The sequence below is a fragment of the Vipera ursinii genome, assembly GCF_947247035.1.
Source record: "Vipera ursinii genome assembly, chromosome: 3".
In the NCBI taxonomy this organism is placed as follows: domain Eukaryota; kingdom Metazoa; phylum Chordata; class Lepidosauria; order Squamata; family Viperidae; genus Vipera; species Vipera ursinii.
This window is the reverse complement of record NC_139516.1, coordinates 125,976,795-125,996,498: the sequence shown is the minus strand read 5'-3', so window position 1 is coordinate 125,996,498 and position 19,704 is coordinate 125,976,795.

Sequence of the window (19,704 nt, the reverse complement as noted above, 5' to 3'; positions counted from 1 at the left end):
AGGCGGTCTGTTTTCTTCTTCTTATGTCCTGGGTTGCTGCAATGTATTTGTAGTCATCTGAATAATGTTCATACATAGCTCCTCTTTTGGGAGAAAGGCTTATAATTTTGGTAGTGGAACATCTGGTTAAAGTGGGTGGATTTTTGTTAGACCTGTGTTTCTAATTTACCATCATTTCCTCTGCTAATGAGGATATTCAGGAAGGATAGTGTGTTTTCTTTTTTCTCTTGTGAATTTTATTCCTTTGAAGAAGTTGTTGATTGTTTCATGTCTCCTCTCTAGTTATTCCTTTTTTATTATTGTAAAGGTGACATCTACATATCAGATTCTCACTTTTGGATTCTAGATGCTGTATTACAATCTATGCTATGAGTCCTACAGGTGTTCCTCTGATTTGTTGCTATATTTGCCCACCAAACAGAAATAGGTGGTGAGGTAGAGCTTGATCTTAATGAATTTGACTTTAAGTTGAGTGTGTTGTGATGGACTGCTGCCATGGATTCTTTCTGGGCCTATGGATGTAAAGAGCTACAGCTGTGCCATCAAATGAAACCATAATCTCACCTTATTCTATTATTAGATGTTTGATTTTCTGAAGCACTGCACCTCTATACATTCCAGTTGTAGGGAAGGGTCATGAGATGATAACTTCTTCACATATAACAAATAAATACAGGTAGTCCTTGACTTACAACCATGGGTGAGCCCAAAATTTCTGTTGCTAAATGAGACATTTTTTAAAAGTGAGTCTTGTTCAATTTTACCACATTTCTTGCCACAGTTAAGTGAATCGCTGCAGTGGTTAGTCACACCATTGTTAAGTGAATCTGGCTTCCCCATCGACTTTTCTCCTCAGACGGTCACAAAGGGGATCACATGACCCTGGGACAGTGCAACCGTCATAAATATCAGTCAGTCAACCATCTGTTGCCAAATGTCTGAATTTTGACCGCATGATCATGTGGATGCTGCAACAGTCATAAGTGTGAAAAATGGTCAGAAGTCACTTTTTCCCCCCCAGTGCCGTTGTTAACTTCAAATGATCAATAACGAATGGTCACTAGTGAACTGCTGTAAGTCAAGGACTACCTCTAAGAATTGAGAGTGAGGAGCTAACTTGGTCTTCTCCTTGATTATGTTGCCTTTCTATTTATATTCATTTATGTGGAGATATGAATATCTGCAACATGAAATGATACTGCCGAGATGAAGGGTATCACCTTACTTGGGCTAAATCTTTGATGGCAAGTCAAAATTGCACAATATCAAAATGACTGCAATTGAGCCTGGAAAGATGGTTTTAAGTTACTGTAGTTATAAGTTGAGGCATCAAGCGACAATGTCATTAAGCAAACACAATGGTTAAGTGAATACCACAGTCATTAACCAAATCAATTTTCTCCAATGAAGGTTTTTTTTGCCAGTAAAACATTTGGAAATTGTGGTCATCTGGCCACAGGATACTGTAAGCAGCTGCAATAGGTAACCTCTTTGCCAAGTGCCCAAAATGCCATCACATGACTTTGGGTTTGTATGAGCCGTTGTCATAACTTCAAAACAAGACTTGAAGTAGATTTGGGGGTTCTGTCATAACATTGAATAGTTGCTAAGTGCCCAATCATAAGTCAAGGACTGCTTGTATACTAAACTATTGAAGCTCTAAAACCTCAAATGGCAATTTAATTTTGACTTTTTCACATGTTGCAATTTATCAGTTCTCAAACTGTGGATTAATCCAGCTCAGAACATTACATTTTTTTTTAAAAAAGTCAGTCTTACTAAGCACATGAATTGTTGTTTTTTTTACTTGCTTCCTTCTGCCAGCAATCTAAAAGGGTCCTGTGCATAGCCAACAAAGTTATATTCTTTAAATTAGCATTTTTATTATAAAATGTCACATTGAAATGCATGTTTATAAAACTTTATACTCATGTATTTATTTTCTGATTTGTATCCATTAAATCCGGTTTGTCAGAAACATCAGCGATATTTTTTCATTTACTTTTGCAAAATATATTTAATGGATTGGGACTTTATATGTAATTGAAATGGGCAAAACTCTTATTTCTGTAAAGTAGAACTGAATCCTTTTGGCCAGGACAAACAATTATCAGATATTTGCCATTCATTGACATAGGTCCACTCTTTCATGGAAATATTCCCGTCTCCAACATTTCAGGCGGAATGCATGTAGCAGCAGTATCAGAAGTTTTAAAATTGTTGATGGAAGTGTACTTATCAATGAAGTTCAGTATTTCTACCATTTTAAATGTCTAGCTCTTCATAATAGAAAGTCTTTTAGAAAAGGTAAAGGTGACCGGCTATATGGGATAGCTGATAAAGTCAAGTCAACTAAAAAATTATGATATATCTTTTGCACATATTTTTGTTATGGGGAGGAACAGCCTCAGAGTATTTGATAAAAACACTCTTTCCTGAGAATATGGTGCTAATAAAATGACCTTTGAAACCACAGTATGCAGAAAAGTTGCAAGATATTCCACTGTTTTCTTTGATAATATAGACAAAACTTATTCATTAAAAGTGCCCAGCCCTAACCTCAATGAAATTTTTTTATCTTGCAAAAGGATAAGTGCCAAACCTAACTAACCTCAGTGGAATCATTTTTCATTTTAGAGGTCACAGTACTGCCAAGTTTTACAACTTCTACTGTAAGCCTTAATATGATTTCTTTGGATCTGATTTAGTGTAGTGTAAACCTAAGTATGGTTTATTCAATAAAGTGTGTTAAAAATCCATTGTTTGGCTGACAATATAAATCCAAATACTTTTATTCTAGGTAGGCAACTTTTTATAAGATCCTAATAGGCAATATATTAATGAAAGAAGCTAAAATTCAGAGATGTCTGGTACACCCGTCAGATATCCAAGTTCCCTGCTGCATACTGATGCTAACTCCCGATTTATAGTCCAAAATTATACCAAAATCAAAGTTTAACACCAGGAACGTGTGCTATGTAATTGCATCCTCGAGAATCATAATATATTGGTAAGAGAACACAAACGGGCAACAAGTTCCTATTGCAAAGGCTGCAGAAATACAGATTGATTATGCCGCTTCCGACAAAACACGTGGCCCCAAAGAATGAAAAACAATGACCGCTCAGCCAATGACAGAAAGCGTTTCTGCCCCCCAAATCTTGCATGCAATTAGTGGCAAGATCCAACAGGTGGCACAAAAGTATTTGAATTTTATATTGATTCAGGGCGGCTGTTATCTCGCCCTCCTTTTCAATTCCCGAGAAAGCTCAGCGTCCCAATGGCTGAAGGCGGCTAAACGAGGTTGGGACCGTCGCGTTTGGCGCTTCCCCCCCCCCCCCCTGAAAGACTTGACAAAAAAAACCCGGCCTTGGGCTTCCCTGGCCCGCCTAGCAGCCCGGAAGCCTCAGCATCAGGGATGGGGAGCAAAGCCGGGAGGAACCGATAATGGGCGCCGAAACAGCGACAGGAAACGCGGGCATCTTCTTTCGCTGTTCCCGGAACAGTGTGTGTGGGTGTGTGTGTGTGGGGGGGCATCTCAGAGGGCGGCTTTCCCCCAAAGAGGAATCGCGGAAGGAGCAGGAAAGCTGAGCGAGCGCCCTCTTCTGGCAGCTGCGCCAACTTCAGGCTGAGGAACGCGCGCCTGGCTGCTTGGCTTTCCCGGCGAGCGCGCAGTTCTCCCACCGCTGCCTCCGGTGTAAGAGGGACTCCCCCTGGAGCTGACGGGAGGTTAATGTGCCGCAGGAAGCCGTTAGCGTTTCCAAGGCCGTGCTTCCATGCGGGGAAAAAAAAAGCTTGCCTCCAGAGGTGGTGAATGCTCCAACACTGGAGGTTTTTAAGAAGAGGCTGGACAGCCATTTGCCTGAAATGGTATAGGGTTTCCTGCCTGAGCAGGGGGTTGGACTAGATGACCTCCAAGGTCCCTTCCAACTTTATATTATTATTATTATTATTATTATTATTATTATTATTATTATTATTATTATTATTATTATTATTATTATTATTATTCCTTTTCAGGCTGCCCAAGTGAACCTACCTCTGTGTCCTAGAAGAGGAGAACGGGCTGCCAAATTTCTTCAGAGGAAAGGCTGGTCTCGCTGCCTTGAAGAGAGGAGGGAAAGCGCTAAGAGTCAGCTTTCAAACTCATCAGCTTTAAGATAGGTGGACTTCAACTCCCAGAATTCCCCTGCCTGCAGGAGTTGAAGTCCATGCATCTTAAAGATGACAAGTTTGGGGGAAAAAACCAGTCCTGTAAAAGAAAAAAATAAATAAAGATTCCTTCCAAGGTTGCTTTTCCTTCCAAGGTTTACTTTTCTCCCATCCTGCTCCCCACCTGCAGTCAAGTTGCTCAAGTCTGGCTGGACCACTTGGTTGAGGGAATACATGCTCCTACTGTAACCAAGCATGGTTACTAGATCTCATGAAAAGCGTCCTTTTAAATGGAAGGCATTAGCCCTGTAGGGACCTGGGCCAAGAGACTGCAAAATCTGCCAAAGCGGCCTTGTTTTCTTGATGTTGTAGGTGAGTGCAGCTGAATCCTGGCACTCATGTGCTGAGGGCTTGTGGGCAAATACCTGTTGTCAAGAGTAATATTTCATAAATCCAGCGAAAATGAAAGCCAAAGAAGTTCTGATGACATGGAAATTGGTGAGTTTCTGATAAAGGCCCAAGAAAAGAAGCTTTTGTCAGTAAGTCTGCCATATCTTCCAAGGTGTTTGTACTTGCTTAAGGAAATCAATTATCCAGGCCAAGTAACATTGTACAATCTAGCAAGAAAGTATTCTGCAGATAAAATATTTCCCACCGATAACAGGTGGCAAATCATGGCAACCTTTTATTCTTAGAATGCAAAACATCAGAAAATGCTGCAGTTGGCTTTGCAAGTCACTATTTCACTGAGAAAAATGCAATAGTGAGCGTGGGTGAGCCAGCGAGAGTGAGTCAGGCTGAAGCTTCATAACAGAAATGCAGTCCACAAAAATGATGGGGTGCCTTGGGAGAAGTCCAGATCAAGAGGGAAAGTACACCTTTTTTTTAGCCCAATGAAGTGTGTTCGTAAAGAATTTGTGGAACAAAATACATATTATATATCTTGTCTAGATCTTGACAGAAATTATTTTATATATCCCTAAAGAAACAAAAAGGGACACGGTGGCTCAGTGGGTTAAGACGCTGAGCTTGTCAATGAGAAGGCAGTTTGGCAGGTTGAATCCTGAGTGCCACATAACAGAGTGAGCACCTGTTACTCGTCCCAGCTTCTGCCAACCTAGCAGTTCGAAAGCACGTAAAAATGCAAGTAGAAAAATAGGGACCACTGTGGTGGGAAGGTAACAGCGTTCCGTGTGCCTTTGGCATCTAGTCATGCCAGCCACATGACCACGGAGACGTCCTCGGACAAGCGCTGGCTCTTCGGCTTTGAAACGGAGATGAGCACCGGCCCCTAGAGTCGGAAACGACTAGCACGCATGTGCGGGGGAACCTTTACCTTTACCTTTAAAGAAACAAAACTTGCTTAACGTGGATTGGGAAAATGGCATAAGATAAATGACAACTGAGGAACTTTGCTTGAACTCTTGCAGCCAGTTGCAAGCCATGGTCGCAGAATTCGGTCTAAATATGTTTATATTTTGCACAGTGAGATAAATTATTCAAAATGAATGCTTAAGTATAAGAGTGGTTGCAGATTGGAATGGCTATGGATAAAAAATTGCTGATGTATAGATTTAAAAAGGGAAAAGGTTTTGGTCAAATGGTCAGGTCCCCCATTTGGTCTCCTCCCCCCTCTGCATGGATGCTGCCCATTTTAGAGTCAGTTTCCCAACAATAATCTGTTTTCATTCTAGCCAATTTACCTGGTTACTAGTTTACTAAAAAAATCAAAGATTATTTTGGGGTTTTTTGTGGTATAGATATAAACATATACAGTATATAGCACAAACTAATGATGGTGTGGTGTAATGGTGGGGTATTAAATGGTGTGCAAGAAGTTTCTGAAAGAGGTATTGGAAATCACAATGACAACCATTGGTTGAACTTAGAAGTTGTGGCTGTCTGGTAAAACATACCTGTTGCAAATTATTTTATTCTTCTTCAACAAACTTACGTGTTTGCATCACATTCATATTTACATTTCAATGAATTGCAAAGAAAAGCTGAGGGAACAATGATTGAATTGAAAAAAAATTGTCAGACACCTGCTGGGTTTGTCAGATTGCATCATGTTTTGTGGTTAAGTCAACACTTTTGGGACTGTTGCTTTTGAGTGTAATCAACAATGCATCCAATTTTCCAGTAAGTGTAGAAACATGATTAATTTTGGCAATGTGTATTGTTAGAATCATTGTAGTGAAACTCTTGAACTTTTAGATTACTGCCAAAAGATTGTAAAATGTCTCAAGCTTTCTTAATAACTCTCATTATTATGAGGAAAATTTTAATTTATTATTGCAAAAATATTTCATCAAAATGCAAAATAAAATGAATCTGTTTTGAATATGTGCTAATAATGAGCGAAAGGTATGACACAGAAATGACAGTTTTAAATAAGGGTGTTCCTTCCTATTTGTGATTGCACCAACTGTGAACTAAAAAAACCTAACCCCCCCCCCACGGCATGTTTTAAGTGGAATCTTTTCATCATTCCAAAGTACCATTACTTTCTTTATTCAGAAAAACTCAAGTCATTTGCAAAATACTAAAAGTTCTAAAGAGTTATGTCTGTGTGAAAAAAGTAAAAATTACCACAACAAATCAAGTATTTACTGAAATCTATGGAAACAACTAAAAACACATTTAAGTGGATTCTATTGATTGTATGCTATTTTCATCTGTATACCTCTGTCAGGTGTGAAATATGTGAACAGATATTTTTATGTCTATCTCAAATTAAGACATATTTGGGGAAAGAATGTACTATACGAACACTCAAATAGTACTGCTTAGTAGTGGTTAACTTGGTATAGCATTGCATAAGAATTAATGGATTATGTATCCATTACTTAGGTATTTTTCTCCATTCTCCTCCTTTTCACTGATTTTCCACTTTTTATTAAAATTCTGCTTGAGTAACAGCTTTCAGTTTGCTTTGATTCCTCTGACACCTATGTGGATTTGTCTGTACTTGTAGTAACTCAAAAGTAAGCAAGTATATTTTTGAAAGAAATATGTTACCAGCATGTTTTCTTCTGTCCAATCTACAGTATAAATTAGAAAATTATGTGGGGTTGTTTGATTAGTAAGTGATTGCTGGTAGTATATTCTATAGTCAAATATTTCATTTCATTAGGATTAGTAAAGAATTACTTCTAGGAATATTATTTAGGATGAACATTGGCTTATCCTGAAATTCATTGTGTCCTCTTTATGCCTCTATAAAAACATTTCTGGGTCTACCATTGTGTCTCCTCGTCACGTACTGGGTTATTTGAATTTCTTTTTCTCCTTGTAATTAAAAAAATTCTAATTTGAAACTTTTAAAGGAAATGGGCACCCATTGGAAGATTTAGATGTTTAGATGTTTTCTCATAAAAATGCCAATACCATGGAGGTAAAATGGAGATGGATGTTATATCCCCAGACAATGGGGTTAGGGCTGGGGAATTGAATGCATTTACATCTGTTCTATAGAGAAAGGTAAGATGCTAACTCAGTATAATCCAGAAATATGAACTTTAGAATTTTTGCTTTTTGTCCTAAAGAGAAAAAAAATGACACTTAAGAACAAAACATGGCATATAACACTTTAGAACGTTAATTTAATGTGCTTCTTTCTCCCCCCCCCCAGGATCTGATGAATGTAATTGTTTTTGTCTATTAGGTAAATGGCCCAGTAAATAGGTACATGTGGAGAACTGCAACATACAGAAATAGCTGTAGTAAAAAACATTAGTTCACACAAAAATGTTAACTAGTGAATCCTATATTAGATGGGGTCTTCTTCTTGGCCAATATTGCACCCCCATCCCAAAGGTCCTGTCAGCCTGTCAGCACTGAACAGAAATAACTAGACTGAGCTATGAGAAGTCTCACTCTGTTTGATATCTTTGGAAGATTTCCAGTAGCAGCCAGAAATATTGATCTTTGATTGCAGAGCAAAATCTGAATTTACTTGTCTCCCTTGTCTAAATCTGAATTATATACCAAATACCACCATGTGTGCATATTATAATACTTAATAAGAAATGGGGTCATTACAATTAACCCCAAAAAGCTCAGTTAAAAAATAGAAACAAGGGGAAAAAACCAAGAGGAAGAAGAAAATTAAGGGGTAAAAAATGTGGGGAAATGTGGGCCATCATTTCAGTTACAGTTCAGCAGAAGTGAGTAACCTGCAAACTTTGGGCAGATTTAATTTCCATTGTCCTACTGGGCAAGCAGACCACTACACTTAGGTGGCAGAGATACTGAAATTTCCCACATTTTGAAAGAGGAAAGAGAAAAATATAAGAAAATAGATTTAACCCAGTTTTTTTTAAAAAAAATGTTAAAAGTACCTTGGAAAAAGCAAAGTATATTTTGGATGTTGTCCCATATTGTGTCATCATCTTACCCTTAGTGAATTGAAGCCTTCCCAGCAATGATATATGCAGCCTCAACATCAGAAATATTGTCCATTGTTCAGAAAGGTATTTGGACCAGTAAACAGTTCCTGAGATTAACTGCTCTTTTCTTCATGACTTCAGTTATTGAGATTAAATAGATTAAAATGAGGGAACTGTATTACACAGAGACTTATGTGATATACATTTCATTCAAGAGAGCTGAGTAACTTTTGAAAGTACAGTATGAATCATTTTTACCTAAAACTCCAAACATAGATGTTATAATCACATATGAGATAGGATACCAAAGTGGATCTGTTAAAGGCTACTCATCTATGGAACTTTCCCCTTCAAATGTGCTCATTTGATGAAACATTTAACGTTAAGATTGCAATGAGAGAGGGGCAATATATTTTATTTACCATTGTGTCAAGGAAAAAACTTTAACTTTCTTAACTGATGGATACTAAAAAACACCATCTTCAATATTTTGCAATTATATGTGAATAATAAGTAATAACTACAGTATTTATATCCGGTAGGATATTCTCCCAGAAATCTATGTTTCTCCCACTCTAGGCAAGAGGGACTGAAACATTATCCAGAACAAAGAGATAACATTCAGAACAGTTCACAAAGACACCTCCCTGATTTCAGTGAATTATAGAAGGAGGAGGTTCAGCATAACTAGACTGGCAAGATTCTGTTATTATAGCCAATCTGAATAAAATTGATTTTAATCTTTATTTATGTGGCACTTACTTCCTTGTCTGGTCAACCTAGTAGGGCTGACATAAACTATATTAGCGCATATGTGTGTGTGTGTGTGTATGTATGTATGTATGTATGTATGTATGTATGTATATATATATATATATGTTTTCGTAGATTCTCGCGGGTGTCTGTATGTGTAGATCTAGAGTCTCGGGTTTCTTCCCGCGTTCCTTTCATCTTCAGAAAGTTGTGGTGACGTTTCGACGAAATCCCATCCGTCATCATCAGGCCGGAGTGTTCCTCCACGCATTGCTCCTGGAAGCAGCAGGAGGAACACTCCGGCCTGATGATGACGGATGGGATTTCGTCGAAATGTCACCACAACTTTCTGAAGATGAAAGGAACGCGGGAAGAAACCCGAGACTCTAGATCTACATATATATATATATATATATATATATATATATATATATATATATGTATGTATGTATGTATGTATGTATGTATGTATGTATGTATATATGTATATGTATATAAAATTTATCCTCTTTGCCCCCTTCTATTTACCCCTTTTCTTTCTATGCTGTTCTTGCCCCTTGGAACTATAACACCATTATGAAAAGTTTGACATAACGATAACCAGTATAGCATCATATAGTATATTAAGGAGGAATGCAAACAAAAAAGTTATTAGAACTTTTCTTAGCCACTGAGATTTTAATTTAAAAAACGGAAAAATTTGTGGTCTCTTAAGGACTAGCATTATTAATTACAAGTCATCCTCAACTTATGACCCCAATGGAGCCCAACATTTCTGTTGCTAAGTGAGACATTTGTTGAGTTTTGCCCCATTTTACTACCTTTCTTCCCACAGTTGTTAAGTGAATCACTGCAGTTGTTAGTAACATGGTTGTTAGGTGAATCTGGCTTCCCCGATGACTTTGCTTGTCAGAAGGTTGCAAAAGGTCATAAATATGAGGCAGTTGCAAAGTAGCTGAACTTTGATCACATGATCATGGGGAGGCTGCAACAGTCGTAAAGTGTGAAAAAACAGTCACTTTTTTCAGTGCTGTTGTAACTTTAAATGGTCACTAAATGAACTGTTGTAAGTCAAGGGCCACTCATATGTCATAACCTTTCATGGAACAAAGTCCCTCACATTAGCATCTTAATGAATTTGCTAATCTTAATAGATGGTCACAAGGCTCTGAATGTATTTATCCCTCACAGTACAACGTACTTTGCGGAATTCTAGTGTATTGAGTAAAATACAATTGGACACATCAATATAGCATGCTAATTTATAAACCATGGTTTACAATTCAAAATGGCTGAACTCATACAAAACTGAGACAAAAAAAATCACATTCTAGTTTATCCTTAAGGATGAAGTGAGCTTTTTGGATTGGACATTATTAATTTAGGTAATTTGAAAGATTTTCAGGCACAGGCAGTGACACGACATAAATTATATTTGATTGTGCAAGGAAGCTGATCAGATCTCAGCTTCACTATTTAATCTTGGGATTTGAACAACCTTATAATGAAACAGCTGGTTTCAATACAATGCGGCTAATTGCTTAGCGTCATTGTTGGAGTCAGAAAAATAGAAGTACCACATGTAACAGCAAATGTATGTTGTGTATCAAACCATGTACGGTTATTGTGATTTGACTTTTTTGGGGGGGTCTATTTTACAAGATGACATTGGACAAATAATCAAATATATTTTTCCAAGTTTTGGCTTTCATCTCTGTGTTATTGTTAGATTATCACCCTTCTGATGATTACAATAGTATGAATGACCTGTTGTTTTTTTTTAAAGGACAGGAGCTGTGTTTCCACAGCGATTGAGCAACTGAAATGTGAAGAATGTTGTATGTCTGACAGCGCGAGGGAAAAGTTAGAAAAGGGATGGGAAAGCAGGTCTCACAAATTTCTCAATCTGTTCCAGCTGCTTAAGGGAAGAAAAAAAAAGGAAATAGAGCAGGTAATGTGACCTGTTTTGTTTTTGGAGGAATAATTTCAATGCCTATTTCCTCAACTCCTCCCTTCTTTATCCCCCCCCCAAAGCAACCAATTCCACTGTGAGATTTTTCAAAAATTAGGAGGAAAAATAAAACGAATGGCAAAATAATTTGATGCCGTCATTTTCGTCTATTTGGGAATAAGCTGTGAAAAATCTGCAGGAATGCTTGCCCCTGGTGTGAACAGATTATAGGGGGCTGGGGAGCACTTTTTAAAATAAAGCAAAACATTCTTAACGGAGAAGAGGTTCTTATGCTTCCCCGGTGTGAAAATTATTAAAAGCTAACCAAGCAACCTCTGAGAAATCGGATTCCTTCTTGATCTTTTGATTAGATTAGTGTTATGGAAAGATACTTAGAGGGGCTCTTAGTTTATTTTGACCCCTCAAGTTTTACAATGGGCAGCATCTGTCCACTAGTTTCAACTGAACGTTTTTTTTTCTTCCGTTATGTCCAAGATCTTCCTTTCTCTCCTTTCTCATGGGAAGATGAAGATAAATGTTTGAAGAAAAAGTGGAGTTCTATGAGACCCTGTCCCAAACTGGAAGTGATGTCAAGAAAGGAAACACGGGTAAGCCTTGCACTTTGAGTTTTTTCCTTTAAAGCTGACCTGAGTAGCCTGTGTAAGCACATGTCTCCCTGTTCATAACTTTTACAACCAGAAAGCACAGCTTTAGGCTAAAGGATTGTGAAGAGAGTCTGGAAAACAATGTCAGTGTTTGGTAAAATGTTTGAAGGACTAAGAGATCTTGTCAGTGGACAAGAACTATTTTTTCCCCATATATTTTTTATGCAGTACATGAAAGACTGGAGAGAAACCAAGCTGATTAGAAGCACCAGTAAAACTTCTACCGTATGTGGTGTTGGTATAATGTCACGTTTCATTTTGTTTTGGTGGATCAGATATCTTTGCATTGAAGTACGTGCAGCGCAATCCTCTGCTTATTAATTCTAACAAGACTGTACAGACCTGACGTGTCTTGATAGTGCATTTCTGGTTGCTGAGTGGGAGATGTTACTTACCAATCTTCCTCCTTCTATATTCAGCATAATTTCAGAAGGCTCTGGAAAATTATGCTTAATAGGTATTGAGGTAGAACCAGGGTAAAAAAAGAAGCAGTTACTTCTGAGAATAATTCTTGACAAGTCCACCTCTTAGGCACTCTTGAATGGAGAATCTTCAACACGTGTAGTGGAACATATCAGCAGGTTCAATTCTGGCAAACTATTGCAGGCTAACTCTGCTGACTGCCAGCAGTTCGATCCTGATGTTGTAAACTGCTCAAAGAGTGCTGTAAAGCACTATGGAGAGGTATATACAGTAAGTCTAAGTGCTATTGCTACAAATAAAAATCCACAATAATTAAAGAAAGGAATGCAACAAAAAGGACATAGATGTACAAATTAAAAGGGACTAGAACCTTAAGAATTCATTGAACTTAATAGCCTTTTAATTCCTATATATCACAATGGGACTACAAGCTGATGATACAAATCCTAAACATATTCTGATCTGTAACAGATCAAATTGCCTCTTTGTGTTGTTGAATGAAGGAGTTAGTTGAATAGTTATATGTTTTTAGAGATGGAAGAAACTCAGTAAAATGTGAACTGCCTTATCATGCCTTATCATGTTATTATCATAACAAATGCATTAAACCTGAGTCACTCTTGTGGATCACATTGCTATGAACTTGGCCCAACTTTTTTTTACAAAAACTATTTTCCTTCTTTCCCATTCTCTTAATTCTATTAGAGTGAAGAAGAATCACATAAAACTTGAAAGATCATATATTATTTTGTGTAATTTTGTTTGATTCTAATAAAATACCATCTGTTGTAGGTTCTGATGTTGTAAACAATATAGATTAAAGTCCTGGTTGAAGTACTTCTCTCATTCTAAGTCTTTTTTACTCCCATAATTTAGATAAATATCATTATTTTTTTCTTCACACCATACAAACTCCTCAGGGATATCTGTTTTTAAATCTCAAAGAACCTCAATAGATTCCTCAAGTTAAATGTTTCTCTTGTTTTTCCACCTCATTTAAGTATGGTTCAAATCACAGTTATAGTTTAATTCTGATTTTTATTGCATGGAAACTCTAGGTGGATTTTGATTAGGTTCAGATCAATGTGGGCCAACTCTGCAAAAGAAATTCCTTGCTCTTAACAAGCAAAGGATTGTTGAGATTATCAAAAAATTACTTTAGCAAAGTAAGATGGTAGGAGACAGGAGTCTCATCACAAGTTTTGTTACCTTATATTCCAATGAAAATTAATAAAGACATGGGAAAATGTGCACTATAACAACATTGCCACATAATTTTTTCCAGTAAAACATGGTAGGGAAATGAGAGCTAGATCAGTGGTTGCCATTTGCAGTTCTGTAGCAATTCCATGTGTAGCTTCTCATTAGATACTTCCTTAGTACCTTTGTACTTGGCTTTGAAGCGCTTTTTCTCAGAAATCTGAAGAGACTTAACTTTTGGTTTTCTACTTGAGGTTCAAACTGTTTTCTAAAGAAAAGATTTATGGACATATGTGGTCATCAGGAAGGAATGAGCTTCATTCCTATCTCCTTGGAGTCCTCTTCATCCTATTAATGAGCCATAAGATGTTGAAATAAATAGAAGTGCATTTTGAGAAGGACCAGCACTTTTCCACTGGTAAGAACTGGCTCTTTTTCCCATCCAAGGAAAGCCCAAGTAATTTATATCTTTCAATGGGGAGAGAGGTTTTTACAGCCACCCAGACGCATAAGGATAACTTATACTTAATCCTTGAGAACATCTGCACTTTTCTACCCTTAGACAAGAAGCAGAAACCAGGTTTTATCAAGCACTTGGATAATATCCCTAATGGTGGGCTGAAATTAATTTGATGGGCCATGCCCTGGAATGTTTGTTAAATTGTCTCTGCACACCATCATAGTTTCATGCATTCTGCTGGTGAATTGGTTGAATCTTCCTAAGAGCTTAGAAAAGAGAGATTCTTTGACACAAAGTGTTTGTCCATAGCTAACATGGCATTTGCTTAAACCTAGCTATGATTTCTGACAAGTAACTTTCCTTCAGCACCTATAGCTGAGCATGATCTGCACCAAAGTGTCAGTTTTAGCAAATGATCACAATCACTGCTACACTGTTGGTATATTACATACATACATACATACATACATACATACATACATACATGTATAAATAAAAATCATATAAACTATTTAATCATCAAATAAGCAATGTCTTTAGATATAAAAATGTCTGGGCAAAATGAAATATTTGGACCTGGCAGTATGAAGAACCCCCTGTTTTGCAACTGCTGACGTCATAAACACATCCATTAATTTTCTAGGCAAGACATAGGTTTACTTTCTTACCCCTTTTCCCATTACCTTCTTCTGGGATGTTTTTACAGCTTCCCAGTTCAAAAGAAAATAAAGTTGGATATTTAACTATGCCAGGTTGGAAGCAGATGAGAATTCTCTCCAAGGAGCAAGGAACTTGAAGAAAGGGTTACTGGCTACAATGTACATGCATATCATTCTTGCCTCTGGTGAGCAAGAGTTTCATATTGTTGAAGAAATGACAAACCCAGATTTAGCCAACAGTGGTTTCCTTACTGAAGTTTATTATTTGTCACAGGCATCTTAAGACTTGGACATTCTGCAAAAAAATTGCCTTGATTGACTTCTGTGTTAATCAACTCTTTGGAAAATTGGTCTTTTTAGTTGTGAGACAGCTTTTGGATCAAAAAGAGTATTTAAATGATTTGAAAAGTGCATATGCTAAGATAAAATATAGCATAAAAAGGTGTTCAATGCAAACTGCTATGCAGATTGAAGACAATCATGGACTGAACTGGAAATGGGAAGGAATTTTTTTCCCCATGATCATACAGAAAAGTGGAATGGACTGAAAGTAGATCAATTCATCGTGTACCTATAGCGATAAATGCCGAAGAACAACTATTTTATCTTTAGTTGCCCTGTATGAATGGGCTGTTTTTTATAAAGAAATTTCTGCCAGGAATTCTGCAGCGTAAGACTACTCTTGAGAGCAAACTAACTTCTTTTAAGGAAACATTTTTCTTTCTGGACCACTTCATAAGTTTCCAAAATCCATCAGCATGCCAAATGGCAAATATTTTAAACAAAGAATTGTGGGTTAAAAGAATTCTCTCTTCCCCATCTCCCCCTCCGATGCAATTCCTTATTAAGTTACTTTTGCATTTTAACATTTTGATATGGCAGTAAATGTAATTTGTACGGCCTGGTACATTTTATTGCTGGTTTAGGTGCATCATTATAGGTTTCCAAGTGCAATTCAAGGTGCTGGTTGTCAACCTTAAAGGCCTACATAGCCTGGGAGCAGATTACTTGTGGCACTGGCTTTTCCCAGTGGTTTCTGCTTGCTCTACCAAATTTGTCAGCATTGGTATGTTCCAAGCATAGGTGTGCTCCAAGTAGTGTCAGTAAAACATCAACACCTAGTGGGTCCCAGGAAGTGTGCCCTCTCTGTTACAGTATCTGCCCTATGGAACAGTTTCTTGCTCTAAATATGGACAGTCCCTACTCAACAGGCCTTGAAGACCTGGTTGTATTACCAGGTTTTGGCTCATGATGTTAGTATGAGGGCTTAGGAATGGGCAATGAATGGATTAGTGGATTTGTGGTTTTACTGAGTCGCAGTGTAGTTTTATTTCATTTCTTTTGTTTTAATGCAACTGTTGTTTTTATTTTGCTCCGTGCTCTGAGTTTCTTGGGTGGATGGGTGGCTATATAAATTGGATTGATAAATAAAACAACCAATGTTCAATTTTGCCAACTGTAATGGCAAAAATCACGTTCTTCCCATAGTGAAAATTTTCAGAGCTTAGGTTATTTGCCCTCTTCTTTATGGCATAGAGGTTTGTTACTACCACCAATTTAGCTCAATAGGAATAGGCCAATGTAAGTTTTTGAGAGAGCTGCTGCAATGTCTTCACTGGATATCAAGGTCTCTCCCAAGATTAGAAACTGGCCTAATATCTTTGGATACTGCTATGTGGCTTTGCCACTTGCAATATTAGATTAAATTGTTTTTGGTGAGAAGTACTCAGGCCATTTTGACTTTGCTGAACCACTTGAAATCCTAATGGAAGATAGATATAAGACTCATTAGATATTATGAACTATTAGGTTGACTTGACTTTGCTCAGCCATGAGATAATCTGGTCCGAGCTGAAGCAAAGGCTTTTGAGATAAGATATTAAACAAAACCCCAACATTGTACAAAGCAGACCTGTTGGGGAGGTCATTCCCCCATACCAAGTGTTTAACAAACAAATATCTCAGCTGTACCATAGAAGAAGAGCATTTACCCTTCTATACAACAATGTTTTCCCATCTTCACTGTTAGTGAAAGATTAAGTAACATCTCTGTAAAGAAACTTTACCCTGACTGCTGGCAAAAACAGAAAATGCTTTCCTTGGAATTCTGCACTGTCCCTTTTATATGGTCTTCTTATTCCATTTTCATGCCAGCTCAGAGAATCTTCTCATCCGCCTGGCTGACAGGTCACCAGATATTTCTAGAAGATTTGCCGAATGTGTTGGCGGATGCCATCAGTATCAGATTCCTAATTCTTTGGCAATCTTGATAACTTTGATCCTTTTCATCTTTGCTTCTTTCTATTACCATATGGTTATGTACAATGGCTTTGGGGAGGGTGAGCTTTTTTTTTTTTTTAAAAAAAGTCTAATCTGGTTTTTGTAAAATAAATAAACAACAAGTAAAGAAAAAGAATATATGGAAGACAACACTTATCTTTTTCTCTCTCCTTAGATGGGCTCACATGCCAAACCTTAATCCAGATTAATAAAAGACAATTCTCGAGATCATCTAACACGTATGCAAAAAGAGACTAGCGAAATGTCACATGGTGCAGCCGTAGGGTTTTCATGACCGTGCCGAATTCTCATAACTTTTATTCTAATCTGGTGTGTTTTGAGAATCCAGTTTATGTGTCCTAGATCTTTTCAGAAAATTGATAGTTACTTCAAGCAGTTTAATGCTTGCTCCACAAACTATTCTTGCTGCTGAAACCTAGTGGACCCTTGAATTGATTTTAGGCCACTGACATACACATTGAAACAAATTACCTAAGGGCTACAAACCCTTAAATTGCTCCTTGAGGTTCGGTTTAATTTTTTTTTCTTGTTATATGATTGCCAATCTAGAGGTTTTGTTAACTTCTCTGTGTGTACAGCTTCTCACTTAGACAATTAAAGATTGCCAGCAGGAGGAAGGAGAGGGAACAGTTTTAGCACAGGGCACTGGAACTTCTTTAAAGGCGACATTTTGCAACTTTTAAGAATGAGGCATCCTTTTGTTCTGCATAAAAATTGGGGCCCTTCAATCTTATGATGAAAATACATGTAGTTATGAAGTCTTTACCAAGAAAGGACTCAGTCCTTGAATGTTTCACCACAAATCATTGATAGATAGGCTTTTCTTGGATTCCCTCATTTCTTTCCTCTTTTCAAATATCATTTCCCTTTAAAAGCAAAATACATAGTAATCAGGTTATTCTGAACCCGTTAGGAGAACCAGTTTTACACCTACTACAATTATTTTTTTTAAAAAAAAAGCTTTTCAAGAAAACTAAAGTAAAAATGAATGAGAAGCATGCCACCCTACTAACTGCCTTAGTAATGGAGAGAACATGCATTTGAGAAGAATAATCAAAAACTAGTCTCTCTAATTTCCTCTAATTGAAAAATGATTTTTCTTGTTTCGTTTCTGGTTCAAGAGAACGATAGTATTGGCAAAGAATAAATCGCCAATCAATTTGCTTGAAAATACAAAGTTTAATTTAATTTAATTTAATTTAATAACATTTATATACCGCCCTTCTCCCTGAGGACTCAGGGCGGTTCACAGGGCAGAATAAAATACCAAATACAAACATTAAAAAGAGATTAAACAGTTGCCCTAGTTAAAACAATAGGAGTACAATTCTAAAAACCCCAAGATAAAATTAAGAGACCAAAGATAAAACAACCCCACCGATCCCCATCAGGCTAGGCCAGCTTGTACAAACAAAAACGTCTTGAGATCGCGACGAAAGGAGCGAAGATCGGGCGCCATCCGGAGCTCTACAGGTAGCTGATTCCACAGCTCCGGAGCGCCCACAGAGAAGGATCTCCCCCTGGGGGCCACCAATCGACATTCTCTGATCGGTGGCACCCTGAGGAGGCCCTCTCTGAGGGAACGCACAGGGCGCAGGGAGCTTGATGCCGGCAGCAGATGTTCCCTAAGGTACTCCGGCCCCATGCCATGGAGGGCTTTAAACACCGTTACCAGTACCTTGAATCTCACCCGGAAGACAACTGGCAACCAATGCAGCTCACGGAGCAGAGGTGTAATGTGGGAGTATCGGGAGACTCCCAACACAACTCTCGCGGCTGCATTCTGTACCAGTTGGAGCTTCCGGGTGGTCCTCAAGGGCAGCCCCATGTAGAGAGCGTTGCAGTAGTCCAGACGAGAGGACACGAGCGCATGAGTGACCGTGCACAAATCATCCCGGCTAAGATAGGGCCGCAACTGGCACACCAGGCGAACCTGGGCGAAGGCCCCCCTAGTCACAGCTCCTATATGGTCTTCCAAGGTGAGCCGTGAATCTAGGAGGACTCCCAAGTTGCGAGCCCTATCTACGGGGGGTAATAGTTCACCCCCCATAGCCAGAGGTGGAATGTCCGAATAGACCCGGGATGAAGGTATGCAAAGCCACTCAGTCTTGTCGGGGTTGAGTTGAAGTCTGTTCCTTCCCATCCAGACCCGAACCGCCTCCAGGCAACGGGACATCATGTTGAGGGCATCACTGGGGTGGTTTGGGGTCGAAAAGAAAAGTTGGGTATCATCAGCGTACTGATGATACCCAACTCCAAAGCCACGAATGATCTCACCCAGCGGTTTCATGTAGATGTTGAACAGGAGAGGCGAGAGGACCGACCCCTGAGGAACTCCACAAATGAGAGACCTCGCGGTCGACCTCTGCCCCCCTGCCAACACCGACTGCGAATGTCCCTGGAGATAGGAGGAGAACCACTGTAAAACTGTGCCTCCCACTCCCAGTCCCCTGAGACGCCGCAGCAAGATACCATGGTCGATGGTATCGAAAGCCGCCGAGAGGTCTAATAGGACTAGAACAGAGGAATGCCCCCTGTCCCGAGCCCTCCAGAGATCATTCACCAGCGTGACCAATGCCGTCTCCGTGCTGTGCCCGGGCCTGAAACCCGATTGGTAAGGGTCTAGATAATCCGCTTCATCCAGGACCAGAGGGAGCTGATGCGCCACCACACTCTCAACAACCTTCGCAAGAAAGCGAAGGTTGGAGACAGGACGAAAGTTGTTCAATACAGCTGGGTCCAAGGCAGG